The sequence below is a fragment of the Capra hircus genome, chromosome 16 (genome assembly GCF_001704415.2).
Source record: "Capra hircus breed San Clemente chromosome 16, ASM170441v1, whole genome shotgun sequence".
In the NCBI taxonomy this organism is placed as follows: Eukaryota; Metazoa; Chordata; class Mammalia; order Artiodactyla; family Bovidae; genus Capra; species Capra hircus.
In genome coordinates, this window is record NC_030823.1 from 45,985,423 (window position 1) to 46,013,338 (window position 27,916).

At 53.5% G+C, this 27,916-nt stretch overlaps 1 long non-coding RNA gene across 1 annotated transcript in view; it reads left to right on the top strand.

The window, feature by feature from the left end:
- The window catches only part of NPHP4, a 146,504-nt gene extending 133,009 nt beyond the window's left edge, over positions 1–13,495 (top strand). Inside the window, exons 22-31 of the long non-coding RNA XR_001919296.1 lie at positions 1,860–2,086; positions 2,282–2,468; positions 3,330–3,413; positions 8,678–8,834; positions 9,355–9,440; positions 9,965–10,050; positions 11,055–11,226; positions 11,816–11,995; positions 12,252–12,395; positions 12,946–13,495. This is a non-coding gene — a long non-coding RNA (nephrocystin 4). The remainder of the gene's footprint in view (positions 1–1,859; positions 2,087–2,281; positions 2,469–3,329; positions 3,414–8,677; positions 8,835–9,354; positions 9,441–9,964; positions 10,051–11,054; positions 11,227–11,815; positions 11,996–12,251; positions 12,396–12,945) is intronic.

The window sequence follows — 27,916 nt, forward strand, 5'->3', positions numbered from 1 at the left end:
GAGAGGGCTTTACTTTCCAGAAATGCCAGCGCTTGGTTCATGAGTATCACTGCGCTGGTGGGTGACGTGCCCACCCCTGGACCAGTCTTGGGGCTGCAGTACCAACTTCTGCCTCTGGGAGTCAGAGGGGTCCGATATGTGTCAGCACCTTAGCCTGCGTGGGTTCTGAATTAAGAAATAAGACAGAACTATGGCAGAAAAAGACCAAGACATCACCTCTGTTTTACTGATGGCTCTCGGCATACCTGATGACTCAGATGGTAAGCAATCTGCCTGCAGCATAGGAGACCCAGGCTCAATCCCTGGGTCAGGAATATCCCCTGGAGAAGGAAATGGCACCCCACTCCAGTATTCTTGCCTGGAGAATTCCATGGACAGAGGAGCCCGTGGGCTACAGTCCATGGGGTCGCAAAAATTTGGACACGACTGAGCGACTAACACTTTCACTCTTCACTTCTCCAGTTATAAAGGTGATACTAGAGGACTGACTCGTGTGTGTTACAAGACTGAGCTGGGTTAACAGTCTGGGTGTTGCCAGGCAGCTACAGGTGGGGCCAGACCCTTCAGGCGGGTCCATCCTTTCCAGCCTTTCCCCCTGGCCTGGTGCAGTGTGGGCACCTTCTGCCCTGGGCCAAACTGCCTCTGTCTGTGGCTTTACCCACCCGGCCTGCAGTGAACTGGGGAGTGGCTGTCGCTGTGCTCATCTGGGTGGTCAGTCTGAAGATGGGGCAGCCCTGTGCCCATCTTCACGGGGCCTGTCCCCGAGAGCCCTCGTCCTGGGGCCTCTTAACTGGTGGGCAGTACAGGCTGTGTCCCCTCCACTCTATCTCAAGTCCAGGTTGAAAAGCCCAGCTCTGTTTGTTTCTCACCCTGAATTAGGTCTGGCTGTGGTATCCAGCCCAGCCTGGCAGAAGTTCCATTGCATAGAGAAGCTCTGGTCATAAAATGCCCACGTAGGGAGGTCTCAAGTATCAACACTACTACCCTCCTCTTTTCAAATCCCCCGGGAGAAACAAGGCTCAGCTTCAATCTCCTTCTGGGGAAAGGCCAGAGTGTTGGCTATGGGGAAGTCGATATCCAAACTAATTTAAGTCAGAAGTCAAATTTGGTCCTTGCCTTCTGCGTCAGAGTCTGAAGGCATTCAGCTGTCTGGGCTCCTCTGTGTTTGGAGCCCCTCGCGGCCTCCCCAGCACATGGTGTCTCCCCAGGTCCTGACCTTGAGGTCTGATGGGCCTTACTCTTCACTACAAGGTGCCCAAGAAAAATAAGCCCACCTCCAGCCTCTAACACACCTGGGGTGGCCAAACCCATGGAAATATGAAGCATTTGAAGAAGGAGGTGGACAAAGGACCCACGCCAAGGCTCGCCACGGCAGCGTGCCTGGGTCTGGACCGTGACCCAGCTGGCGGTCAGTCAGGCCTGGCCGCAGCCCCTCCTGGCGACTCCGCTTGCCGACAGGGCTCCTGCTGCCACTGCTGCAGACCTGGCCGGGGAGCCGGTCTCATGTCTTAGTTTTGGGGCGATTCTCTCCTCTTTCATTGGCGACTTCTGCTTTTAGTTTCTCACTGCGCCCAGGTGGATGGTGGTGGTCTCAGGGGGCGTGTGGGCAGACCTCACCTTCCGTGGGTACATCACCTGTGGGCAGAGGGAACCAGGGCTGCTGCAGGCAGGCAGCCCCATTCTCTGTCCCCTGGGGCTGGAGGTGGCCAGTCCCACCTGACCCCCGAGTCCAAGAAGGGGGCAGTGTCGATTCCAAAGGAGTCTGGCATTTGGGGTGGAGAAGGGGAGGTGGCCAGAAAACAGCCCTCGAGCCGCGTCGAGCCTCGGGACCACGGCCCCCTTGGCCCCTGTGTCTGCAGGCCCAGCAGAGCCTCCATGCCCAGCACGCCCGAGACCTGCAGGTCATTGCTGCCTACCGTGAGCGCACGAAGGCGGAGAGCATCGCCAGCGCGCTGAGCACGGCCATAACCACGCAGCACACCATCCACGCCACGCTGGGCGCTGCTGAGTTCTTCGAATTCGCCCTGAGGAACCCCCACAATGCGCAGCACACGGTGACCATCGAGATAGACAACCCCGAGCTCAGGTGGGATTGCGGGCGCCCTGTGAGGCCTCCAGCCTTTACCCTCAGCTCGAACTGAAAGCTGAGCTGGTGTTGCCCTTGAGGGTCCTGGCCGCTGGGTCTGAGTGGGCGGGGGCATCTACCCCTACCAACCCATCCCCCCACCACTGGGACTGACCGGAAGGACATTGTGCCCAGCGCTGTCTCCCCTCCCTCCAGTCTCATCCTGGATGGTCAGGAGTGGCGGTACTTCAAGGACGTGGCTGACTTGCACACGCCGCTGGAGGAGGACATGTTCCACCTGCGGGGCAGCCTGCCCCCCCAACTCTTCCTGCGACCTCGGGAGACTGCCCACATCCCCTTCAAGTTCCAGACTTTCTCTGTGGGCCCATGGGCCTCAGCACAGGTGAGGAAGGCGTCTTCTTGTGCAAAGGGGCTGGCCAGGCACCTGGGAAAGCCTACTTGCCAAGTCGTGTGGGAGGTGGGGGCCTCATCCCGTGTGGTGAGACGGTTAGCCCTTGGCTGTCGCTGTCTCACCTGCGCCCACCTCCACCCACCCATGCCCAGCACCTGTGCTGTGATCCAGCGGCCCTGACAGGGCACTCAGCACTCAGGAAAGCTGGACCGCCTCCTCTTCATCCTCTTTACTAATTTGGTAGAAGAGCCTTTCTTAAATCTCAGAGGAGCCAACGGGTTGAAACTTTCTCGGGTTTTCTACTCTCTGCTCACTGCTGCTTGCTCCTTGACATGAACTGCAGACACCTGGGGGTTTCTTGTCAGGGTGGGAGCAGAGTGCATACTGTGATGGCCTGGGTACAGCAGGCGTGTTCCATCCTGACCCCGTGAGGTCGGCTCTGCAAGGGAGTGCTCACCACTGAGACAGGCGTGAGGGGCTCACAGTTTTCAGTGCAGGCTCTTTGGATGCACTTTTGGGGCAAGAGGTTGTCCGGACTGTAGTGAAGGTGTCAGGCCTCTGGCTTTGAGCAGAGCTGGGTTATGGGCTCTGACCCCCCTTACAGCTCTCAGCATGCCCTGCTTCCTCTTTGGGGCATGGGGGTTGGTTAATAACAGCAGCTGCCAGGGGTGGGGTCACTGTGAGAGTAAAGGGGCCTCTGAGGCCATGGACTCAGGGTGGCAACCGTTCCTACAGGGAGAAGGTCCTACAGGGAGAAGGTCCTACAGGGAGAAGGTCCTACAGGTGGGAAGAAGTACCTGTCACCCTGGGCCTCCGTCTCATGACCCTGGGGGCTCACGGTTCCTCTTGCAGGCCTCTGCTGAGCTGAGATCAGAGAAGGACACGGATGCTGGGTCACCCTGTAAGTCCAGCACGATGCCCACCAAACATGCCAAGGTAAGGGGCAGAGGACAGTAGGCCTCCCGTCTGGATGGTCTGAGGTCTGGCAGTGCCGGCCAGGGGTCCTCTGAGAGGAGGGTGAAAGGTGTCATGGGTTCTGTGGTTTGTTTCTCAGGCCCCCGTGCCCTTCTGTGCACCTCCTAGAGGGGAGAGGTCTAGGGTCGGGGTAGAGCAGGGCCCATGGAGGTGGACGTTATGTGTCCTAACAGGGCAGTGGGAGCTTCAGCCGGATGCTGGTGTGGCCTCTGGGCAGGGGTCTAGGATGGAACACCTCCCTGGAGACTTGCTTAGTGGGAAGCCAGCACCCAGCCCCAGTGTCTGCTGTAGCTGGCACCGCGTAGCCCCCATACTCAGGGTCAGACGGGCCTTCTGACCCTGACAGAGCATCCCGTATTGTGTAGAATCAAAGTGCTGTGTGTGTATCCGTGTGTTACTTCTGGGAAGTAGGACTCGCCTGTTGTCATCTCTGGGGATGGCTTTTTGCAGGGTACACTTCTCAATCACCCACCTGCTGATATAGGATGTCCTTAGGGGAGCCTGGGTCCCTGTTGTGTTCTTTTTTAATTTTATTGGAGTACAGTTGATTTACAATGTTGTGTTAGTTTCAGATGGACAGCAAAGTGATCAGTTAGACATCTACATATATCCACTCTTTTCAGATTCTTTTCCCATACAGGTCATTATAGAGTATTGAGTTCCCTGTGCTATACAATAGGTCCTTATTAGTTATCTGGGAAACTGTTGTTTTATAGAAATTTGTTTTTGTTTTCTTTTTTAGGTAGACTAATGCCTTTTGAAAGTCACTCAGTTGTGTACGACTCTTTGCAACCCCAGGGACTGTATAGTCCATGGATTTCTCCAGGCCCTTTTGAAGGGCTTCCCTGATAGCTCAGTTGGTAAAGAATCCACCTGCAATGCAGGAGAGCCCAATTTGATTCCTGGGTTGGGAAGATCCCCCGGAGAAGGGATAGGCTTCTTGGGCTTCCCTTGTGGCTCAGCTGGTAAAGAATCCACCTGCAATGTGGGAGACCTGGGTTCAATCCCTGGGTTGAGGGGATCCCCTGGAGAAGGGAAAGGCTATGCTTTCCAGTATTCTGGCCTGGAAAATTCCATGGGGTCACAAAGAGTTGGACATGACTGAGTGGCTTTCCAAAAAAAGATGCCTTTTGAAAGTAAATGAAAGTAAAAACAAGAACACTTTTGCCCCACCCCTTACCCTGAGAACAGATTTCCAAGACTGAGAACCTGGCAGCCTTGTATCCCTGAGTCTCCCTGTTGGGGGGCAGTCCCCGGGAAAGTTTGCTGTATTTTATTTAAACACGGAGCCACAGCTTTGCCTTTGTCTAAAGAATGTGTCAACTTCTTAGTTAGGGCTATAAATGAAATCTGAGAGGCTAATTTTTCCTTAGTGAATTTGGAGTTTTAAAACAAATCCCAGACACCTTACGAGTTTACTCATAATTACTTCTTTATGTATCTCTAAACTGATAAGGATTAATTTTTTAAGCTGACTTTGTGCCATCATCACTGCCCCCAAATTAGCAGCAGATCCTCAGGATGGCCTGTTGTCCCGTCCGTGCTCGCTCATCCTTTTGCGGTTGGTCTGTGGAAGCTGGGGCCCACTGTCCTCGGCGCTCTGTCCGTGGAGTCACTGGGCGTGGGCTGGACACCATGGGCCAGCCTCGCTGGGCTGACTGTGGCCTCATGTGCAGAGGCCGAGGTGGCTGGCTATTCCTGGGGCTAATGTGTCCACTACAGGCCCACTGTCCACACCCATTATTCCATCAGGTGGGATATGGTGAGACTCCACTTCTCTCATTGTTCCTGTCCTTACTGCTTGTGATTCTTCTATAAATAAGAGCTTCCCCCGTCAGCAGTTTGGTTACCCTGAAATATATCTTACACCAGAAGGTCGGGGTAAATGTTGGATTCTTTCCCTTTGCTTATCAATTTTTAAAATAATGAGTTGTGCCCTGCTGCTGCTAAGTCGCTTCAGTCATGTCTGACTCTGTGCGACCCCATAGACAGCAGCCCACCAGGCTCCGCCGTTCCTGGGATTCTCCAGGCAAGAACACTGGAGTGGGTTGCCATTTCCTTCTCCAATGCATGAAAGTGAAAAGTGAAAGTGAAGTCGCTCAGTTGTGTCCGACTCTTCGCAACCCATAGACTGCAGCCTACCAGGCTCCTCCATCCATGGGATTTTCCAGGCAAGAGTACTGGAGTGGGGTGCTATTGCCTTCTCCGAGTTGTGCCCTAGGAACCTTCAAAGATGGTCCGTTTTGGGGGAGTCTCCTTATGAACCCGTGGTTTTATCTCTGCTGTGCAGCAGGCAGTGGCCACTAAACTGTCCTCTTTCTGGCCATGGCCATCCCTTTCAAGTTAGCTCCTGTGCCTTTTTAAAAAAAATTTATTTATTTTTGTGCCTTTTTAAAATTTTGAAATAATCTCAAACTTAGAGAACAGTTATAAGAATAGTGCAAAGAATTGCCATGTATTATTTACTCAGATTCCTAGTTGTTGACATTTTACCTCCACCTTATCATTTTGTGTCTATATTTATCCATATACATATTTTTTTTCTGAGCACTTTGAGAATAAGTTATGGGCAAATGCCCGGCTGCTCCTTGAAACGTAGAACTCGCAGGTCCTGAAAATGAGGATACTCTACTCCACAGCCAGTTGTTGTTCAGTCACTAAGCCCTGTCCAGCGCTTCGCAACCCTGTGGACTGCAGCATGCGAGTCTCCCTTGTCCTTGATTGTCTCCTGGAGTTTGCTCAAACTCGTGTCCACTGAGCGGGTGATGCTGTCTAATCATCTTATCCTCCGCTGCCCCCTTCTCCTTTTGCCTTCAGTCTTTCCCAGTATCACAGTCTTTTTCAGTGATTTGGCTTTTTGCATCAGTGGCCAAAATATTGGAGCTTTAGCTTCAGTGTCAGTCCTTCCAGTGAATATTCGGGGTTGATTTCCTTTGGATTAACTGGTTTGATATCCTTGTTGTCCAAGGAATTCTCAAGAGTCTTATCCACAATTCAAAAGCATCAATTCTTCGGTGCTCAGCCTTGGAAAATCAGAAAATTGACACTGATACAATTTCATTGTAGACCTGGATTGCGTTTTACTAAATATCCCAACCCTGGACCCCTCACTCACTCTGGGTCCCACGGTGCATCAGGTGGTCCCAGCCAGTTTTCCTCGCCTTCCACAACCTCAGTACTTTGGATGCACAAAGGCCAGTTCTTCCACCTGCCCCTCAGTCTGGTTTGTCTGGTGTTTGCAAGTCAGTGGGTTCAGGCTGTGCATCCAGGCTGGACGAGCACAGATGGTATGCTGTGTTCTCAGAGCCTCTGATCAGGAGGGACACAATGGTGATTTGTTCTATTTCCAGTGATGTTGATTTAACTCTCTTACTTGGTTAAGATGGTGTCTGCCAGGCTCCTTCAATGTAAAATTAATTCACAAGTATTTTATAGACGATAATTAGAACTATAGTGTTTTGTCAGGAGAGACTCAGACTACGTCAATATCTTGCTCCTCATGCAGCTTCCGCTGCTGGTTTTCATATCCACGGATGATTCTTTTTTTTTTAATTGAAGTATAGTCGACTTACAGTGTTGTGCCAATCTCTGCTGTATAGCAAGTGCCTCAGTTTTACACATATAGACATTCTTTGTAAGATAATTCTTCACTGATGCTTCTTGCGTGATGGTTGGCTATCGGTGACTTTCAGATTCGATCATCCCTTCTACATTCTAAGTGACTAGGCAGAGCTTTGCCTCCCTCCACTCATTCCTGTAGTTTCTTTGTCACCATTTTGGAGCATGAATTCTTGTTTCGTTCAGCAGGTGGTCATTTGTCCCTGTCTTTCTCTATTATACTGCTCAGCCACCAGGGGCTTCTGCTTTGAGCTGGCCCCTGTGTCCTTTTGACAGGTCCCTGCCATTGCTGGATCTCTTCCTTAGTGCCCGGCACATGAGCTGTTCCGTCCTGAGTCATCTTAGACTTTCTGCTCCGTGTCTGGATCAGCCAGTTATCTAAGGTTCCTGTTAGTGGAGAATGGTGTTTAGAAACTAAGGTCTGGTGCTGGGTGTGCTCATTATGACTGGGGTGCCCTTGCTGCTGATCCCTCTGAGCATTTCCTTGCTCTAAATAAACAGTTGATCACTGTAGAGCTAAAAGACCCAGAATAGCAGTGAAATTCCAGCAGGAGTGTCAGGGTGCAGCTGCCAGGAATGTGGGTGCAGTGGTGGGGCTCCCCTCCCAGTGGATCATGAAGCCGGGTGAGCACACGCAAGGCATGGAGACAGACTTGGAGACAGATGCAGGGGGCAGTGGCTTTCAGGTGACCCTCTGAAAAGGTAGAGCCAACATGGAGTCACTTAAAGACCCGGAGGGAACGGTGAAGACGAACAAGGGGTAGTGACCATGCGTTCAGGAGGGGCTCCCTGGAGAGGGCGGCCGTGTGCAGCTTGTGCCTGTCTCACACCCACGTGGCCTCGTGGGCGGCTGTCCAGTTATCACGTGTCCAGTTACACGTCTAAAAGGTTTCATAATAATACCCAAAGTGGAAGAGCAACCTTTCCATGTGGAAGGTCTGTCTGGGGGCCTGAGCTTTGCGCCGATGTGGGAAGGTTGTCCAGCTTCGGGACTGACCGTGTGGTGCTCTCCTGGCTCCTGAGAGCTCGCTGGGCCGGCCGAGTCCCGGAATAAAGACACTGGCTCCATCATCTCTCCAGTTAGAACCTCTCTTGGACACTTTTTTTTTTTTTTTCAGTGAATAATGATTTTTTTAAACAAGGAAAGTTTGTATCTGTAGCCATTTGGGTTTAGGCACAGCCCCCTTTTACCTTCTGGGGGACATGCTGTGCTCCCGCCCGTGAGGGCCTGGTGGGGTTAGTGTCTAGATCTTCTAGAATGACTTCCCAGCACATGCAGGCAGTGGGAGCGTTGGAGGGGGACTCAGGGCTGCAGACCTATCTCACTGGCCTTCTGAGCACTTCCCTTCCCTCCAGGAAGTGGCAGGAGCGGCAGCCGCGTGTGGTCCACGTGTGTGAAACCTGTGCTGGGCGGGTCCCCTCGGGTGGGCACCCATGACTGCAGACCCTGTGTGTCTGACTCTGCCTGCCCTTCCCACCTCCTAGGGGTGAGCAGACACTACGGGGACCCCCACCCTGTCTGTCCAGAGAGGTGCTGTGCAAGCAGCTGCCCGAGACCCTATGTGCAGGTCCTGACCCTGCGCCGCCCGCCCTCTGCTCTCTGGCAGGTCCTGTTCCGTGCGGGCAGCGGCAAGCCCCTGGCGGTGCTCTGCCTGACGGCGGAGCTGCAGCCCCACGTGGTGGACCAGGTCTTCCGCTTTTATCACCCAGAGCTCACCTTCCTGAAGAAGGCCATCCGCCTGCCGCCCTGGCATGTGCTTCCAGGCAGGTCCCGCTCTCCCCACAGCCGGCCTGGGGCAGGTTCAGCAGGTGGAAAAGGCATCTCCTGAGGGTGACAAGTATTCTTCTTCCATCAACCCGGGATGCTCTTAAACAACCCAGCGCAGCCTCCTGCCTGACCGTTTGACACGGTGACCTTCTCACGTCCTCTTCAGTGGCAGGGCGTCCGTGGCCCTTGGATTCCATCCTGAAATCCACAGCCCGGGGAAGTTCTCCAGCCTTGGGTGTCAGGCTCTGTGCTGTCCTCTGTGGTGGGCCTGGGGATTCACCTGCTGATTCACTTCTCCCTGGTGCCTTCAGAACAGAACTGAGCCTTTGTATCTGGCTCCTGGCTCCATGGTACCCACCCGCCCCCCCTGCCCCACTTCCTGTGGTTACTCCCTTGGGTGAGAAAAAAGCGCTGGTGTTCATGCAGACAGCTATGTCCCCTAGTGGGTTTCGTTAAGCACCTATGGGGCCCTTGGCTTTTGGGAAAAGACATTTGCTTTCATATTCCCCCCTCCAGGTGCCCCTGTAGGGACGACCAGTGAGGACCCTCCTCTCCACGTTCGATGTAGTGACCCGAACATCATTTGTGAGACACAGAATGTGGTAAGTTCTGTGGCCCTGCCCTCTCCAGGCCTTGCCTACCATTTGCATCCTGGGTGTATTGCAACTTCTTCATTTTAGGTTTTCACTGAAGTGGCTTGTTTCTAAGCTGCTAAAGGGCTATTTTGACATCCTCATGAGAGTTATATGAATGAGTTTTCATTTTTCCTGCTAGCAGATCAGTTCCTTGATTATCTGAATTTAAATTAAAAAAAAATGCGTGAGGCAAACAGAATAAAGTGAGTGGTAATTAAGGCACTTATTAATTGCCATTGTGCAAGGATAACGGCCATAATTATGTTATGACTGGTTAGGAAATGGGATAAAATCTCCTGCAGAATATAATTATTAAACTCAATATGAAATCAAGAAGTTAAGGATTTTTCTCTTTTGCAGTGACAAAAATAATGAATTCTGATGAGTACAGAAAATTAAAAACGTGTTGGGGGAGGGGGCCTGATTCACACCTGCATTGGGGGGCTGGGGTTGGAGCCCAGTGTTGCTGTGATGCGCCCCCCTGTCGACAGGGCCCCGGGGAGCCCCGTGACGTGTTCCTGAAGGTGGCCAGTGGCCCTAGCCCAGAGGTCAAGGACTTCTTTGTCACCATCTACGTGTGAGCGTGTGGGCCATGGTGGTGTGGAGGGTGGGGGTTGGTGAGGAGGCAGGCTGGGGACCGCTGGTGGCCCTGGAAGTTGCCAGTGCTGTGGCTTCTACACTTGTGGTGAGGAGGCTGTCAGGTGTTTGGCCACGTGAGCTGAGACTGGCTGAGGTCTTGCAAGGAGCTTCTGCTCAGCTGGCATTACCAGCTGGTGGGATGCTTCAGACCCAGGCAGGAGGCCACTTCTGCCGCAGCACGTGCCAGGATGGCCAGACAGCCTTGTTCCCGTGGCCACTCCCAAGTCTGAGGGATGCAGGCTGTGGTCCTGCCTACCCCGCCCCCCAGGGAGATGGAAGGTGGTGTCGTTTCCTGTGATGCCCAAGGACCCGGTGAAATGACCTCAGTCCCTTTCCCTCTCCCTGTGAGTCATATCTCCCAGGCCTTGAGAGCCTTTAAAACCAGTACAGGCAAGCTGGAGGGTTTGCTGCAGCCCATCTGGGAATGGGGAGGGTTGAGGGGTGTCACTTGCACTGAGTGCCCACCCCAGCCGAGGGTCAGTGCCTGGCTTGCAGGTGCCATGTGGTGGCTAAAGAATGTTGTCCTCATGATGGTTGTGGGCAGGCGTCCCTGAGGCCCATTTACCACCAAGAGTCAGTGTCCCTGGCACCAGGCGGCTGTTGCAGAGCCTGGGCTCAGGCCCATGTGACCTCCTAGTCCACGTCCTGGTCCGTGCCGTGCTGTCCATGGGGTTTGCACTAGGCCTGGTTTGGGGTTCTGCTGACCCAGGTGCAAGTGTGCCGAAGCCCATGTTGCCACACATTTGAGGTCTCTGTTCAGGGTCAAGGCCACGTAGAGGCCACAGCCCTGCCTGAGCGCCTCGGCCTCGGAGGGAAGGGGGCCGTGGGGGTGACAGCCCCTGGGCCCCGCCTGCCCTCTTGGCCGCCTTCTCAGCCTCCTGGGGCTCCCCTCCCGCAGTCAGTGTAGTGTCCTCGCGGACCGTGAATGGCTTCTGCCCGCAGAGACCGCTGGTTGGCAACGCCTGTCCAGACCTGGCAGGTCCACCTACACTCGCTGCAGCGAGTGGACGTCTCCTGTATCGCCGGCCAGAGGACCCGCCTGGCTCTCGTCCTCCGGGGGACGCAGACAGTTAGGAGGGTGCAGGCTTTCAGCTCACACCCCCAGGAGCTGACGGTATGGCCTTTGGGTGGGGGCTGTTGGGTCTCAAGGAGGTCCCCTGCGCCCTCCCTTCCTTGCCCACCCGGGGAGGGGGTGGGAATGGTGCTGCAGCTCAGGGGATTCCTGAAGGTCAACAGAGCCTTAGTTCACATTGCCTTTGCCAGATGTGCCTTCGTGGGATGACTGACTTATTTACAGACCCCACCAGCAACTTGTAGAATTTCTGGGAGTATATACTACGATATTTATGGGAGTATATATTGTATATCATGGGAAGAATTAACTGTGACTCTGGAGTCAGTGTGGCCATGATTGTACATCTCGGTGACGGGATGATGTGGATGCCTTGCCCGAGGCTGGGCTGGTTCAGCTCTTCTCTGCCGAGGCTGCTCCAGCACTTAGGGGTTCCTGCTGTGGGGGAGGGGACGCAACCCCAAAGATGGGGACATGGACTGTGCTCCGCTGGTACTGGTGCCAGTGGCAAGCTTGACTTCATGCAGACTGGAGGGCTTCCCGCCCAGCACAGGTGGTCACCCCTGAACCATTGGGCTCCCTGGGATGAAACCCTCACCTCCTGACCCCCTTCTCCTCTGTCCCCTGGAAGACGGACCCCAGAGGTGTGTTTGTGCTGCCCCCTCATGGGGTTCAGGACTTGCATGTGAGCGTCAGGGCCCGCAGGCCGGGCAGCCGCTTCACGCACCTCCACCTGGTCGACGTGGACGCTCACCAGCTAGTGGCCTCATGGCTCCTGTGTCTCTCCTGCCGGCCGCCTCTCATCTCCAAGGTCTGATGTGGGATGTGGGGCCACATGGCTGGGTGGGGTGTCCCCTGATTGTCACCTGGTCCCCTGACCCGGCCTGCCCAGTGGCTGGGGGTCTGGGGGGTGTTGGTTTCTGAACTGTGAGCCTCCTAGGCCAGGACCTCGGGGGGCTTGTCTGCTGTATTTATGGAGCCATCCAGCGTCTAGGGCCCCGAGCGCAGGGCAGGCTTGGGAAGCTGCCGGAGAAGCAGCCAGGTGCCAACTCCTGCCCTCCCCGCAGGCCTTCGAGATCAAGCTGCCCGCGGGGGGCGGGAGGGGTGCCAACAAGCGCATCACCTACACCAACCCCTACCCCTCGCGGAGGGCCTACCGCCTGCACAGTGACCACCCCCACCTGCTGCAGTTCAAGGAGGACGCCTTCCAGGTGCGGGCTGCTCAGGGGTGGAACCCTGCAGGGTTGGGGGGCTCCAGGAGGTCCTGGGGAAAACAGTCTGTGCTCCAGTGAGATGCCTGCAGTCCCCAGGGGCACCCCCACTGAACACTGCCTGGGCCTCTGACCCCACACCTAGGCCCCCACCTCCCCGGCAGTTTCACAGCAGTTTCATCCAGATTCTCTGGCAAGTGAGGCCTTGATCTACTGTGGCTATTTTAGAGAAAGTGAGCAGCGGCTCAGAGTGGATCAGAGTCTGTCAGTCAGGGGAGGGGGCTTAGTGACGTGTCTCCCGGGGACTTGGGAAGAGCGGCTGTGGGGGAGAGGGCTTGACAGTAACATGGGAGATTGGGTTCCAAATGTATGTGTGTTTTCTGAAGCCTGCCAGCCTGGGGGTGGGGTGGGGGGTGTGTGTGTGTGTGACATGCATGTACATGTGTGTATGTATGTTTGCCTGGGTGGAAGCTGCTAGCCTGGGGTGTGTGTGTGTGTTTGTCTGTGGAGCTGGCGGGGTGGACACGAGTATGGCAACATTTCTTTCCAGGTCGGGGGAGGCGAGACCTATACCATCGGCCTGCGGTTTGCGTCCCGTCAGAGAGCTGGGGAGGAGGAGATCCTGATTTACATTAACGACCATGAAGACAAAAACGAGGAGACCTTTTGCGTGAAGGTCATCTACCAGTAGAGGAAGGGGCTGTCCTGCCATTCTCAGGGGCTGCTCCTGTCCCAGGACTCTGCTCCGTGAACTCAGCCAAGGATCGCGGGGTCCCCGCGCCCTGACCGTGTATGATGGTCCTGTCCCATCCCGTCAGGCTGCTGCCAGTACCGACTGCATAGCAGTCCCGTGGCAGATGTGAGCGCCCCAGTGAACCCAGGCCAGTTTCTCTCTGTGGCACACGGGCGTCGTCAGTGTCTATGACATTAGGGTTTGCGCTCAGCAAAATGTATTTTTTGAATTATTTTAAATGATAAAATTATGCTTTTTTACTGAGTTTTATACAAACACTATATTGTTTGGTATGTAATTTTTTTTTATACTGGTATTATTTCACATCTTTAAAAAAAATTACAAAAATATGAAACTTTTACACATTCTCTCTTTTGGCAGTTTTTGTGTTTTCTGCTGTTTTCACCTTTGTCGGAGGTTTTCTGTCCACAGAGTAAGCTTGGTTTTCCCTGTAGGTTGATGTGGCCAAGGGCAGTCAGGTGGCCTATGGCATATGGCCTCTGGGAGAGTCTGCTTGGCCCTGACCTGAGGCGAGGGCAGCGCTGACCTCTGCCTCTGCTCTGATTCTGGTCCGCCTGCTTCCCCATGGGGCCTTGTGATGACCCTGGACTTGACCTGGAGAGTCCAGGACAACCATTCTGTCTCAAGATCCTTAACTCCATCCTTTTGACCTCATGAGATCACCTTCCAGGGATCAGGTCAGCCTGGGTTGGTGGACATTATTCTGCCACCTCCATCCCAGTGCTTGTGTAAACAAAAGAACTGAGTTGACAGTGTGAAAACCCAACAAAGGGCGTCCCTGTCTGTTGCTTAGATTCTCCAAGATGTCCTTTCACGGGCAGCCCCTGTGTTTTGCATGCCCGTTGCACGCATGGCAGGATCTCTGCTCGTCCACACAGGCCAGTCCAGGCCCAGGCCTCGTCACCAGGGACCAGGCCCTGGTGAGGAGTGCATTTCAGGAAGGAAGGTGGTCTGGAGCCTAGTTGCTTTCTATCCTGAAGGCCAAGGAGGTGGAGGAGGAGGAAGTGGGGAGGGGGTGCACCTTTGCAGGGGGTCGGGGGGCATAGGATCCTTCGCTTTCATCTTCTTCCATTTCCAGATGCTTCTAAGAACTGGAAAGTCAAGGGGCTGCTCTTTTCCTAGAAGCAGAGCCTCCAGGAGCTCGTTCCATCCATGCAAAATGGTGGCCCAGCTGCTTCCCTACCTCACGTCTAGTCTATTAAACAGAGACTGGAAAGGGAGCCCTACAAGCCCTTGTGTAGCTCAGGCCACTGTCCCAGCAAGCCGTGTGAAGAGACTGGTGGCAGTCCTGCCCTGACTGGAAGTAGGGGGGAGGGCGCTCCTTGGTGTGCCTGGGGGGCCCTCGGGCTGCAGGTTTGCAGGAGCCAGGGGAGGCTGAGCACTCGAGGAAGCAGCGAGGGGCCTTGGCAGGAGAGAGACCATCAGCCAGGGGTGCTGGTTGTCTGTCGTCACTCCCTCGTTACTTCATTCATTCATCCATCTGACCTGGATTGGGGGCACTCCTCCCGGCCAGCTCGTGCATGAGTCAGGACATTGTGGTGCCCTGAGATGACCCCCATCCCTGCCGCAGGTCAGGAGTTGACCTCCTGGTGGTGCTTAGACACCACTAGGCTGTAGCATCGATGATCGGGCGGTGATAGAGTCCATCAGAGGAAAAGCAGGAGTAGGGCAGGGAGGGGGTAGAAAGAAAGGAGTTGATTCAGTGGAGGGTGGGTGAGAAGGAAGCCGGCAGAGGTGCTGGGGCTGGGAGGATCTCAGGCTCATGAGGCGAGCTGGTGCTTGGCTGAATACGGGTGACGGGGCTGGGGAGGACAGCCACTCTGCCTCAGGACCAGGACTGGGGGCCGAATTAGTGGCCTGCCTTCTTCCAGTGACCATGGCCTCGGTGCCATGAAGGCTGGGGCTGGTGAAGCTGGGCTCAGCTGGGGTGGGAAGGTGGTCCATGCTTTTTTAAGTCTGAAAAGCAGGTTCTCTACACGCTGAGGAGCTTTCCTCTGCCTTTCTTCTCATGCCAAACCTCCTCCCCTGGGGACTGTGGTCTTCAGTCACTCTGGCACACAGAGCCCTCTCTTGGGCACAGGTGAGGATTTGAAGCCCCTCCGGGGAGTGAGGATCGAGCACAGGGTGGGGCTTGAGCTTGTCAAGAATTTATGCTGGGACTTCCCTGGTGATCCAGTGGTTAAGAATTCGTCTGCCAATGCAGGGGACACAGGTTCAATCCCTGGTCCAGGAAGATCCCAGATGCTTCAGGGCGACTAAGCTGGTGTACCACAACCACTGAGCTTGTGTCCTCTAGAGCTCATGCTCCTCAACAAGAGAGTGGGCCCCGCTCGCCAAAACTAGAGAAAGCCCACGCACAGCAACAAAGACCCAGCAGAGTCAAAATTTTAAAAAATTTAAAAAGGAAACTTTATGCCATTCTGCGCATTTTCTTCTTCTGTTTCTTTCTTTCTCTTTCCTTTTTCTCACAAAGAACCGAGATTTGTTTTGTGATAAATTTTCAACATCAAATAAAACCCATGGCTGTGATCCGCCATCTTGGGGCTCTTCTGCTGGGTCCCAAACCCTGAGTCAGGTACACTGTGCAGGCTGGGTTGCGAAAGACGGGCCTTCTTCCTTCCTCTATGATCTCCAGGTGTTCTGCACCGGCTCCCGAGATGTGGACTAGTGTTTCCGTCTGGCTTCTGTCTTCCTAGTAGTCAGTCCCAGGGCCAGCTGGCACTGCTGGCAGCGTGGTGGTGGGTGATTTACATAAGAAAGCCGGGCCCAGCCGCCTCCCTGGATCTCTGAAGGGCTGGGAGCTGCTGCCTTCTCCCCACGCACAGAGACGCACCATCTTTCAAAGGGAACCTTATCATTTCCATCAAGGGCATTTTTTAGTAGTAGTATTTTATTTCTTCTTTCCTGCCTGTCCTCCTCCTACCCCGGCAGAAAGCTACTTTTAACTAAATGGAGTCAAATAAAAGCCAGATTAGCGGCTTTGCTGTGCTCACATCTGATAATGATTTAATGCTATGTTTGTCTCTTTTTAGAAATAAATTAAGGTGCCTTTTAAAATTGTTGCCTCAGGTATGATGAGGTTGGGGAAAACAGCCATTCTGTTTCCTCATCAGCCTTTTTTCCTCCTGGTTGGAGAGGGTTGGGGTGCGTGCAACTCTGACCCCTGATCTGGGTTGCAGCAGTTTTAGTTTTATTTTCAGAGATGTGTGCTGAGACCTTTGCAAAGAATAAGCAGGAGAGGAGCATTCGAGAATAAGCATTCAAGTGGGCCTGTCTGGTATGACGTGAGCACCGTGGGGTCTCCCTGGACCTGTGTGGGATGGGGCTGTTGAGTCTGGGGGAGAGAGAGTTCGGAGGCCCTTCCTGCTGGTGGAGGGGGTGGGATGCCACATGTAGCAGAAACCTTGTCATCAGGACACGTCTGCTGGCAATGACACATGGTCTCTCGTGACTCCCCTGCTCCCACAGCAGAGCCAGGTCTGAGCTGTCACGGGGGGCTGTGCTGGGACAAAGGTGCCTGCTCTCTGTGTCGGGGGTGCCCGCCTGGGGACAGCCAGCCGCACGCCACCAGTGTCACCACACCACTTCTCGCCCCTCCAAGGCTGTTAGGGGGGACTTGAGAGTCAAGTGCAAGTCACAGAGTGATGTGAGGAAGTCACCCCACCTGCAGTGAGGTGAATAGTGTCCCTACAAAACTCATGTCCACCCAGAAACCTCCAAAGGTGACCTTATTTGGGAACAGGGTCTTTGCAGATGCCTTTAAAGTAAGGATTGAGAAGGAGTCATATTGGATTTGTGTGTGTAGTCTCTCAGTCATGTCTGACTCTTGCGACCCCATGGACTGTAGCCCGCCAGGCTCCTCTATCCATGGGGTCCTCCGGTCAAGAATACTGGAGTGGGTTGCCATTTCCTTCTCCAGAGGATCTTCCTGATCCAGCGTTTCCTGCATTGCAGGTTGGTTCTTTACCGTCTGAGCCACCAGGGGAGCCCATGCTGGGTTTGGGTGGTCCCTAAATCCAGTGAGTGTCCTTCTAAGAGACAGAAAAGGACACACAGAGAAGGTCATGAGATGGTGGAGGCAGAGATCAGAGTGATGGTGGCCCAGGACCACCAAGGATTCCTGGGGTCACCAGGACCTAGGACAGGAGCTGGGGACCCCTTCTTCCTCAGAGCCACCAGAAGCAACCAGTCCGTCCGCACCTGGAGTTTGGGCTTCTGCCTCCAGAGCTGTGGGAAGATACACTTGTGTTGTATGAAGCCACCAAGTTTGTGGCCATTTGTGATGGCAGCCCCAGGGGTCTTAAGTGTCCATGTGACCAGTGAATCATGGATTTCTAGTCCCTGGGAGGGAGGGCCCAGTATAAATCTAAGGAGTGACTCACTGACAGGGTGACCACCCCTATCCTGACCCCCTGGCAGGTGGCTTCCTGCAGCAGTGGGGCTGCTCGGAGAAGCAGCGTCAGCCTCGCGTGTCTGTCATCTCTGTTGTCAGCATCCTGAACTGATCTGTGAATCAAGGTCTAAGGATAAATTTCATTGCAAGAATTCAACCTTGAAATAACCTCACACCAAAGTGATGAGCTCTTCTCCAGGAGACAAAGTCACTAAAACGGGGGCTCTAAGGACATTGCAGGGAAGAGAACAGTCAGAACAGTCTCCCTGAGTCCAAAAGTTGAGTGTGCAGAAGGTCGGTCTGAGGCTCAGCTGGGATGCCAGGTCTGGCTGGGGGTGAGGTCAGGGGGAAGCGCTGGGGTCACCAAGGCTGGGCAAGGGCCCTGGGCTGCAGGCAAGACTGTCCTTCCAGATCCTCCGTCAGGGCACGCCTCCTCCCGCTGCCCTTCTGCTTCTCACAGCCTCCAGCCCAAGGCCCCATAGCTGGCAGGAGTGATACCAACACACCTGCTCCCTGGCCTCCCTGCTTCCATCCTTCAGTGTGGGAGACGGGTGGAAATCCTGCAGAAGCTGCAGGCCCAGAACTCTCTCTTGGCTCTGTCCACCCTCTCCGTTGACCTTGACTGTGCAGTCGGTGTGGGCAGGACTTGGATCCAGGTGGGCCTGAATCCTGCCTGGGCTGTGGCCAGGCAGGCTGGAGGCCACTTGGTCTCCTATGCGAGGTGGGGCCCTGGGAAGGGTCTAGGAGCTCCTATCAGTTCGGATCTTGTGAGGATCTGGAGTTCATGCAGAGGAGGAGCTCAGGGCCATTCAGGTCCAGTGTGGTAGCCTCGGGACTGTCCCAAACACCACTGCCATCCCACCAGAGAGCACTGAGTGCAGTACCCACCCTGGGAGCTGTGTCCTTCACACTGATTGCAGGCCTTGCACACATCCAGGCCAAAGAAAGTGAATGTGGATTTGTGTGTGTAGCTGTCATCATCCATATCTCTGTGAGGTGCACAGTGCTTGACAGGGCTTGTGGTTTTTCTAGGAGGTCGTGAGGGCAGGGGATGACCATCCCACACCTTGACCTCACAATTCACTAGCCTACGTGGCCCCAGTCACTGCTTCCTCCCATCTGGTTAGTCACCTGTCCTAACACATACCACATAAAATCAGTTCTCTATTAGTCCTGGAGGCTGGAAGACCAAGATCAAGGCGCTGGCTGCCTGGTTTCTCCTGAGGTCTCTCTCTCCTTGTCTTGTGCCTGGCTGTCTTCTCCCTAGGTCTTCCTATGGTCTGTTTTGTATTTATCTATAGCGTGATTATCTCTCCTTATAAGGACAGGAATCCTATTTGATTAGGACTCACTCTTAGGGCCTCATTTTAGTTAACCACCTTTAAGACCCCATCTCCAAGTACAGTCACACTCTGAGGTCCTGGGGGTTAGGACCTCAGCAGATGAACTTGGAAGACACAGTTCAGCTCATGACACTGACCTCTGGCTGCCACCCTCATACTCATTCCACCCCTGCCTCTGCATCTCAGCCCCTTCTCTTGCCTCTTGTTTTCACTGCCTTTTCCCATCATTGCCACCACACCCTGAAGCCTGGAGATCACTGGTCATTACAACCGCTGGGCAGAGTGCCCCTCTGTCTGCCCCTGGCTGCAGAACAGGGAGGCAGGCTTGGCCACGTGCTGGGTTTCTCCTTGGATGTGTGGCCCCAACTCTCAAATGGGCCACAGGCACATGGGCCTACCGTGCCTTCCTGGTCCATCCTTTCTCCAGGATCCTGAGTGAGCGTCCCACCCCTGCTCCTTTCTTCTCAAACCTCCCAGCTCCCACCCTCAGAGTCAGCTGCTAACCTGGCCTTATTCTTCATGGAGAAAAAGAGAAGCCAGCAAACCAGAACCTTCCTGTGGTCCCACTATGATCTGTGACCTGGCCTGTGCCTCCCCTTCCCCAACCAAGGGCCAGGTGTCCTGGCCCCCATGGGGGCCCGAATCCCACCCCTCTAACTCCAGAGGGCCTCACTCCTGTCCTTCTGTCTCTTCTGGAACATTCTGCACACAGTCATTCTCCATCACCCATCTTGACAAGAAAAGCCATTTCTTTGTCTGTCCTCCTCTCTGGCTATCACCTTCTCTGTTCCTCTGCACAGAAAATCTTGCCAGTGTTGCCTACAGCCAGTGTCTAAAGCTACTCTCCTTCCCCAACCCACTCCACTATTCTCTCTTCTGTTCCACAGAGACCTCACTTTCAAGCTTACCTGTGGCCCCTAAGAAGCCGTGTCCACAGCCACTCTGTCCTCTTTGCTCTGGCTGCCTGGCCACACCAGGGTTCCCCCGCCTGGTTTCCTGAAGTCAAGGAGGCATGTTCCGCCAGCCTCTGCCCCCTCCTCAGCCCAGCCTTTGGCTGCTGCCTGTCCTCGTGGTATCTGTCCTGGTGGCTGCCTCTTGTTCCATGATTCTAAACAGCATGACCACGCCTGTCACCCCCACACCCATATCCTGGCCCAACCTCTTTCAACACTGCCTCTGGCTGCTGTATGGGCAGTTTGCAAGCCTGCTGCTTCTCTGTAGATGGTTCCCAAACCCTGCTTGTTTGAGGTGGCTCCTGTTTGCTGCCAGATCTTCTGCTCACACAGAGGTCCATCTTTCAAGCTATTCCCCTGTGATGGGAATTGAGATGTTCCCAATTTTCCTCCAATAAAATGCTGTAATCAAAAACATTTTCTTGTACTTTTATGCTCTCCCGTGAATGCTCTGTACGGCTGATCCTACTATTGAATTTACTAGGTCCCCTAAAAATTGAAACATCTTTTTATTTATTTTGTTCTTTTTATAAGCTTTTAATAATAGCAATGTCCCCAGTGAAGAACAAACGTGCATTCTACCACAGGCTGAAAATGGTTTGTGAGCTAATTGGAAAATGTTACTTAATGTTTTCCTTAATTAGAATCAATTATAGGACCCTAGTAAAGAAATAAGTCCAAGCATGAGATTCTAAGACCTCACACTGTGAAAACATCTTTTTATTTTTAAAGTTATACATGCACTTTGTAAAAATATTCAAACAATACTGAAGAGTATAAAATAAAAATTTGAATATTCTCTCCTCCAACCACAGCTTCCAGTAACACTTCCCAGAGGAAACTACCATTTCTTTTGGATCCTTCTGGGAAATTTTTATGCATTTTGTGCATAAATATATGTAGTTTTATATCCACATGGGATAACATTCTATTTGCTCATTTAATTCTGTCTCCTAGCAATCTTTTCAAAATATAGCATACAGATCTTGCTGAGTCTTACATATTTATTAATACTTCTTGCTAATGTCTTACCATACACATTTAAAGTTTTTGTTTTAAAATACACATTCAGAAGAGTATCTACAACTTAAATATGGTTTAAAGAATACTGCTACAGTGAATACTTTTGAAACCACTATATAATGAAATGGTATTTTAAAAAAATTTTCCTTTTAAAACTCTAGGCTGGTCTCAAGAACACAGTTGCCATTTGTGTTTGTTCTATAATTGGCAACATGGCTAAACTAGCTTATTAATTGTAATTCTTTGGCTGTAGGGGTGTATTAGGATGGCCGTGTGAATACTCACATCATCCGTGATCCCGACAGCCTTCTTCTTCCCTGTCTAGTCCTTCAGTTCAGTTCAGTCACTCAGTCATGTCTGACTCTTTGTGACCCCACGGACTGCAGCATGCCAAGCTTCCCTGTCTGTCACCAACACCTGGAGCTTACTCAAACTCATGTCTGAGTCAGTGATGCCATCCAACCATCTCATCCTCTGTTGTCCCCTTCTCCTCTTGCCTTCAATCTTTCCCAACATCAGGGTCTTTCCCAACGAGTCAGTTCTTTGCAATCAGGTGGCCAAAGTATTGGAGTTTCAGTTTCAGCATCAGTCCTTCCAAAGAATATTCAGGACTGATTGCCTTTAGGATTGACTGGTTTGATCTCCTTGCAGTCCAAGGGACTCTCAAGAGTCTCTTCCAACACCACAGTTCAAAAGCATCAAATCTTTGGTGCTCAGCTTTCTTTATAGTCCAGTTCTTATCTCTTCTTTATTTTTCTTGCTCGTTCTAATGTACTGGGCCAGGCTTTCTAGTAAAATGCTCCATAGGACTATCTTTGTTTTGGCCTTGTTTTTAAAGAAGATGCTGTCAATGTGTTATCACCACATGAACTTATGCAACCACAGTGCCCTGTCTGAGGAACACCCTGCAGAACCTGGGTTCCATGGAAGTCTCTTTGGAAACTGCTTCTCGGCAAGGTTTTGGAATCAAAGAGTCCGGATTTTGTCCTTTAGTGGTGATGGGTGGGGTGAGGGGAGGTAGTACTTCTCCACAAGATTGCTCTGTTAAAGTTCATATGTATCTTTATGAATCCTGATTGACCATTTCTCACTGTAATGGGGCTCATGGCCCCTGGCACAGCCCCACTATGACTGACTTCACCAGGAAGCACCCTTATATTTTTAACCCTGGCTCCTCAGGAATGTTGCTGGATCTACTGGTCCAGCTGTGTGTCGCCAGTGGGGTTAATCCTCCTGAAGCACTAGCTGCACTCAGTTTGCCGCTCATGCCATGAACAAAATAAAGGTCTCTAGTATCTCAAGGGACACTGGTCTTGGGGGAATCTGATGGCCCCACTCAACAAGCCAAGATGGGTTCTGAGAAATAGGTTTCCTGAGTCTTGTAGCCCAGACCTTGGGGCCTTTTCAGGAAGGAAATACAAAGTATTGATAAATCTGTGAAGAGAAGTTCTGGGTTCCTGAATCCCAATGGCTGTGTATTTGCATCAAAACTTTTTTGCAGGCTGGTCTCAAGCCTCCAGTACTTATGTACAGATGTGAGAGTTGGACCATAGAGAAGGTTGAGTGCCTAAGAAGTGGTGCTTTTGAACTGTGATGTTACAGAAGACTCTTGAGAGTCCCCTGAACAGCAATGTGATCAAACCAGTCAATCCTAAAGGAAATCAACCCTGAATATTCACTGGAAGGACTGATGCTGAAGCTGAAGCTCCAATACTTTGGCCACCTAGTGGAACTCATTGGAAAAGACCCTGATGCTGGAAAAGAGTAAGGGCAGGAGAAGGGGACAACGGAGGATGAAATGGTTGGATGGCATCATCAACTCAATGGACGTGAGTTTGAGCAAACTCTGGGAGACAGTGAAGGGAAAGCCTGGCATGCTGCAGTTCATGGGGTTGCAAAGAGTTGGACGTGACTTAGTGACTGAACAACAACTCGAGCCCTCCAGTGCTCCTGGGACTCATTCCTGTGCAGTGGGGCCTCGCAGCTCTCAGACTGGAGGGAGGTGGTGTGTCCAGCAGAGGAAGGGAAGGGGTCCTTGGAGGGAGAGACATCAGGGTGCTTCCACTGTGGTCAGCGGGCTCACCTGGGCTGCAGGAGAAAATGTCCAGTGATGGGCCATCGAGAATGACAAGGCCGGGTCACTCCCCTTCCAACTTCATCCACACCCAGCTGCTCCTGAAGGTCTGATCAGCCTTGAGCAGACTGGATGGTGACCTGAGGGTGTCTGCAGCAGGCTGCCAGCAGTGACTGAACGGGGATGGACAGAGGGTCCGCCAGGCCTGCCACCATCTCCATGTTTCCTTCTGAACTTGCAGCTGGGATGCAGGAGGGTCAGGAGACTGACCGGTCAAGTGTGCAGGAAGATTCCAGAGCTCAGCCTGCAGGTCCCGGCACCAGTGGTGCCAGACCAGATGTTTCAGAGGTAGAGCTGGGACTAAACCCCTTCCTCCTGCCGGATAACAGCAGGGACGTCCCTCCAGACTGCCAAGGGGCTGGAAGGTGCCAACAGCCCGGAGCTGGGTGTGGAGTGGGCGTGCTGCTGCCCGGATGGCTTGCTGGGCGAGTCGGGGCCAGCTGGTCATGGAGCCTGGTGTTGTGGCAGTCTGAATGTGAGTTGGAAAAGATCTTCCAGACACAGAGCATTTCAGAAGGGAGTGAGTTTATTAAGAACAAGGAGCAGAGATAATCAGGGCACTGAGAGTGCAGTGGGCCGACCTCCTAACAGGCCAGGGAGAATCAACCAGACACTGTTAGAACAGTGGGCTGGCTCAAGGGAGACCTAAGGCTTTTAGTGGGTTAGTAGCCAACTTTTATAGCCTTGAGACAAAGAATATTCCTGCTGGAAGGTTGGCATTAGGTGATTGGTTAGGGCACTATAGGGCGATAATCGGGGGGCTTTTGGCAACCACTGCCAAGGGGCACAGTCAGCCTTAGAGGTGACCTCGGTTCTGTGCTCTGCTTCTGTGGCCTTGGGGCTGGACTCCACACCTGGCTGTTTCCACGGCTCAACTCCTTTTTAAGTACACTGAACAATTAGACTGGAGATGAAGCTTGAGAGGGCAGGTGAATCTCAACTCCAGGTAGTGAGGAGGCTCTGGTCCATCTTCAAGGTGCTGCTGGCTGGCCCCCAGGGCCAGGCTTGTAGCAGACACTCAGCTGGTGTTTCTCCGAAGCGCGAGTTGGGACAAAGCCTCTCAGTTTCTGGCTGTCATCTCTGGTGATGAATGTGCTCACTTGGGAAGCTGCTTCTGTTTGATTTCCTTTGTAGCGCTTCCTCCCACCCCCATCTTTGGCGTTCATGTACCAAATGATCCTCAAAGAGCAGAACTGAGGGACTCAAACAACATCTCACAACTTTCCTTGAGGCTGCTGGGCTATGGGGGAGCTTGACGCTTCTAACCAGGGTCTTGCGTTTAACTCAAACGCAACCTGAGCACCACCCCAGCCCTGGCCTCTCCGCTCACTGTCCCACTTGGTCATGAACTGAGAGGCCTGGACTTGCAGGGGCATCCTTGTCAAAGGTGCCCAGCCCACCCCATCCTCCTGGGCACCTGTCTCCTCTCTTATGCTCCCCCATCTGCCCCATCACTCTGCTCCTCTCTGCAAGGGCCTCGCGTGCTGTGTGTCTCTCTCTCCCTCCCTAGTGTGATGTTTCTCCCCTAGCCTGTCTCTGTCCTGGCACCCTCAAGCCACAGCACCCTCACCCCCACCACCTGCCATGTTGGAGTCTCTTTCTGGTTTGAGGCAGGCTGTGAGGTGCTGGACTGGTGGCTGAGCTCTTAGCTATAAGAATAGATGCCTTGGGAACCAGAAGTGGAAAACTGGGGCCTAGAGGCTCTGCCCACCTGGCCTCAGGGCTCCAATCAGCCTGGCCGCTGCCCCATCCTCTGGGGACAACTCTGGTCACTGTGTCTCTGCAGAGCTGGGCTCTGGGGCCCAGGAGGGAGCTGACGGGCCAGTCTCCCCACAACTTGCGCCCTGCACGCCTTGCTGGCCACCTCCTTTTGTGCTGTCTGCTCTGCTTGGTCATTTCCTGAACAGGAGGAGATGCTGGGCCTCCACTGTCTTCTTCAACACTCACTAGAGGTCTTAGGGACAGGTGGCACCAGCTCGAAGCCCCTTACTCCCTCCCAGTAGCTCCAAGCCTCTGTAATTGCCACTCTCTGGACTTGTGTCTGGGGTACCCAGACAGGGTCTGTGGGGGTCCTGACTGCCCTGTCTCTCTAGAGTCAGAACAGGATTGTGAGTCAGGTCTCAGGGAAGCTGCTCAGGCCCTCTTGCTCAGGTCTGGGCGTCACCTGCTCTCCACTGCCCCTTCTATCCCCATGGCTAGCGTGCACAGCAGGCTCCCTGGCATCAGAGAAGCAGCTTGTAAGGTCCAGGATGGAGCCAGGAGGGAGACCCCGGCCCCTGCTCCTCTCACCTCCCACCCAGGCAACTGGCCAAACACTCCGAGCCTCAGCCTCCTTGTCCACCAGCCTGGATGAGCACTTCATGGCGTAAATGGCATGGCCTTCTTCTAAGCTGATCTCTGCCCCTCAGTGCCTGTCACTCACCAACTGGGTGACGTCAGCAAGCTCTTCACCTCTCTGAGCCTTGACTTCCTTCCCTGTAAGATGGGAAAACAGCACTGCAGCCTTGTGGGTGCTGTAGGATTGAGATCCCATGTCAGGTGTTTGGAGTCCTGCCCGGCAAGAGAGGGAGAGCCTGGATGGGCAGGGCTGTTCCAAGCAGGAGGAGGGGGACATGTACCCCCAGGACAGGATGCCGACTCCTCTTCCCTCCTGGGGGCTGGGGATGCAGAGGCCACAGCCTGAACAGAAGAGTGGAGAGTGTGGTCCTTGATGCCATGAGTGGCCAGGCCACCCTGGACCACAGCCTGCTGTGTCATGTTTGGTCCTGGGCCCCTGGGACTGGCAGGTGAGGCTTCTGAGGCCCTGAGGTTGGGTGGCTTGTCCAAGGTCATGCTAGAGGGGGTACTTGGATCTGAGCCAGGTGGACCCTGCAGCCCATCTCATGGGACCCACGTATGGTGCCTTTGCCTGGGGGAGTAAGGGGAGAGGCCTCCACACTACCCCCTCTCCTAACCCCTCCCCAAAGCTGTCGGGAGCCCCGGGCCCAGGTACTGCTTCGAATGACTTTGAAGAGGCTCTTAGTGCAGGGTGAGTTCTGATCCATCACCCGGAATACCCCGTTGTGACAGGAAGCTGGGAAAACAGACAAAAATCAATGAGGATTTGGAAACAGACACTGCTGGAAACGATTTATTTCTGGAAGCAGCATGGCCTGGAAGAGATCTGAGATTGGCGCCCTGAGGGAGCACAGGGCTAGACAGCAGTTAGAAGCTGCCCCCAGGACCTCTCCCAGACCCCACGGGCTTAGGCTGCAGCTGTGACAGCTGGTCCTTGGTGCCGCAGGCTGCAGGTGCTATAGGCTGGGGCCTCCGGGGAGAGACGGAGGTGAGTGTTAGCATGATGGGATGTGTAGATAATGGAACATGGTCTCAGCACCTGCCAGTCTCCCTGGGCACCCGACCCTGAAGGCCAGCAAGTGCGTACCTGTGGCCCTTCCTGGAGGCTGTGTCAGATGGCTGGTTGGTTCCTTCCTTCATTTAACAGCTGTGTCCCAGAGACTGCTGATGGGCCAGCTGCTGTCCTTCCACCCTAGATACATCTCTTTGTCTATGCAGCCAGGTCCAGCATTTGTGCTCAATTGCTCAGTCATGTCCGACTCTGCAAGCCAAGAACTGCAGCCCACCAGGCCCCTCTGTCCACGGGCTTCTCCAGGCAAGAATACTAGGGTGGGTTGCAGTTTCCTTCTCCAGAGGATCTTCCCAACCAGGGATAGAACTTGCATCTTCTGCTTAGCAGGCGGATTCTTTGGCAGTGAGCCACCTGGGAAGCCCACGGCCAGGTCACCACTCCTTAATTACAGAACCCGAGGCCAGCAGGCTGATGGAGGCTGGCCCTGGCTTCTCTGGGTGCTGGGCAGAGCTGGCCCTAGTCTTCTGGGAGAGGTGAGGTGGGCCCCAGGCACAGACACTCATCAGTGCCCTCCTTGGGCAAGGAAGGGCCTTGTATGTTGGCAGGAGCCTCTCACTCCTCTTCCTTCCTGCTCCCTTAGAGCCTTGCCGAGACTCAGGGAGATTTATGCCCTGAGGGGAGCAATGTCACTGCTCTTTATGGCATATTAAGCTGACGAATGGGCACCCCTCTCAGAGACCACGCTGGGCACCTCCCTGTTGCTTCAGTTGGTTGGAAAGTGACAGGTAATATTTTGAAATGAATCCTGTAAAGACTACAGTATATCAAGGGCCCTACACAGGGTTATTAAAGTAGATTAACTGAATAATTTTCCTAGGATAATAATATTTCTTAAGGATTATGGATGAGGCCTGGACTTTCCTCAGCTACCACGAGCCAGACGTGTCTGAGGGTGGATACGCGTCACTGTCTAAAGCTGCAGAGACAATTAGGTTTGCATGAGACATATGGATCAGAGTTAGATGGACAGCTCTGGAGTCATGTGCAGATGGTATGTGATTGGGAACTGTGATTTCCAGGTGCTCACTCACAGTGTAACTAAGATATTCCATGCAGAACAGTGGAGGAAGTGGAACATGCCCAGAACCGTGATGCTGGGAACCTGGCAAAGATTTGTCCCCCTGGGTCTTTGGGTTTTTCACCTTGGATGAGGGAGGCTGGCTTTGTTCAGGGATCAGCCCACAGGAGACTTCCGGGTGTACTGAATGGGATTCTGATTAACTTTCTCCAGTGTGTGGGGCTGGAGTTGGGAGAAGGTGCCTGGGGAGTGGAGTGCTGCCCTCTGAGCACTGCCCTGTGACTCTTTTCAGATAGGGGGAGGTGCTGAACAAAGTCCCCAACATTTGCAGGAAACGTTAACTGTCTGGGAGTTGGGTGACTTCCTGGCCCCATCCTTTGAGGATATGTCCCCGGCCCAAGGAGACAGGAACAGGCCCATCTTTTTCAAGTCCAGGGATTGAAACCCAGGTTGGAAAGGCTCTGAACTATCACCCAGATCTTGGCCTCTGAGTG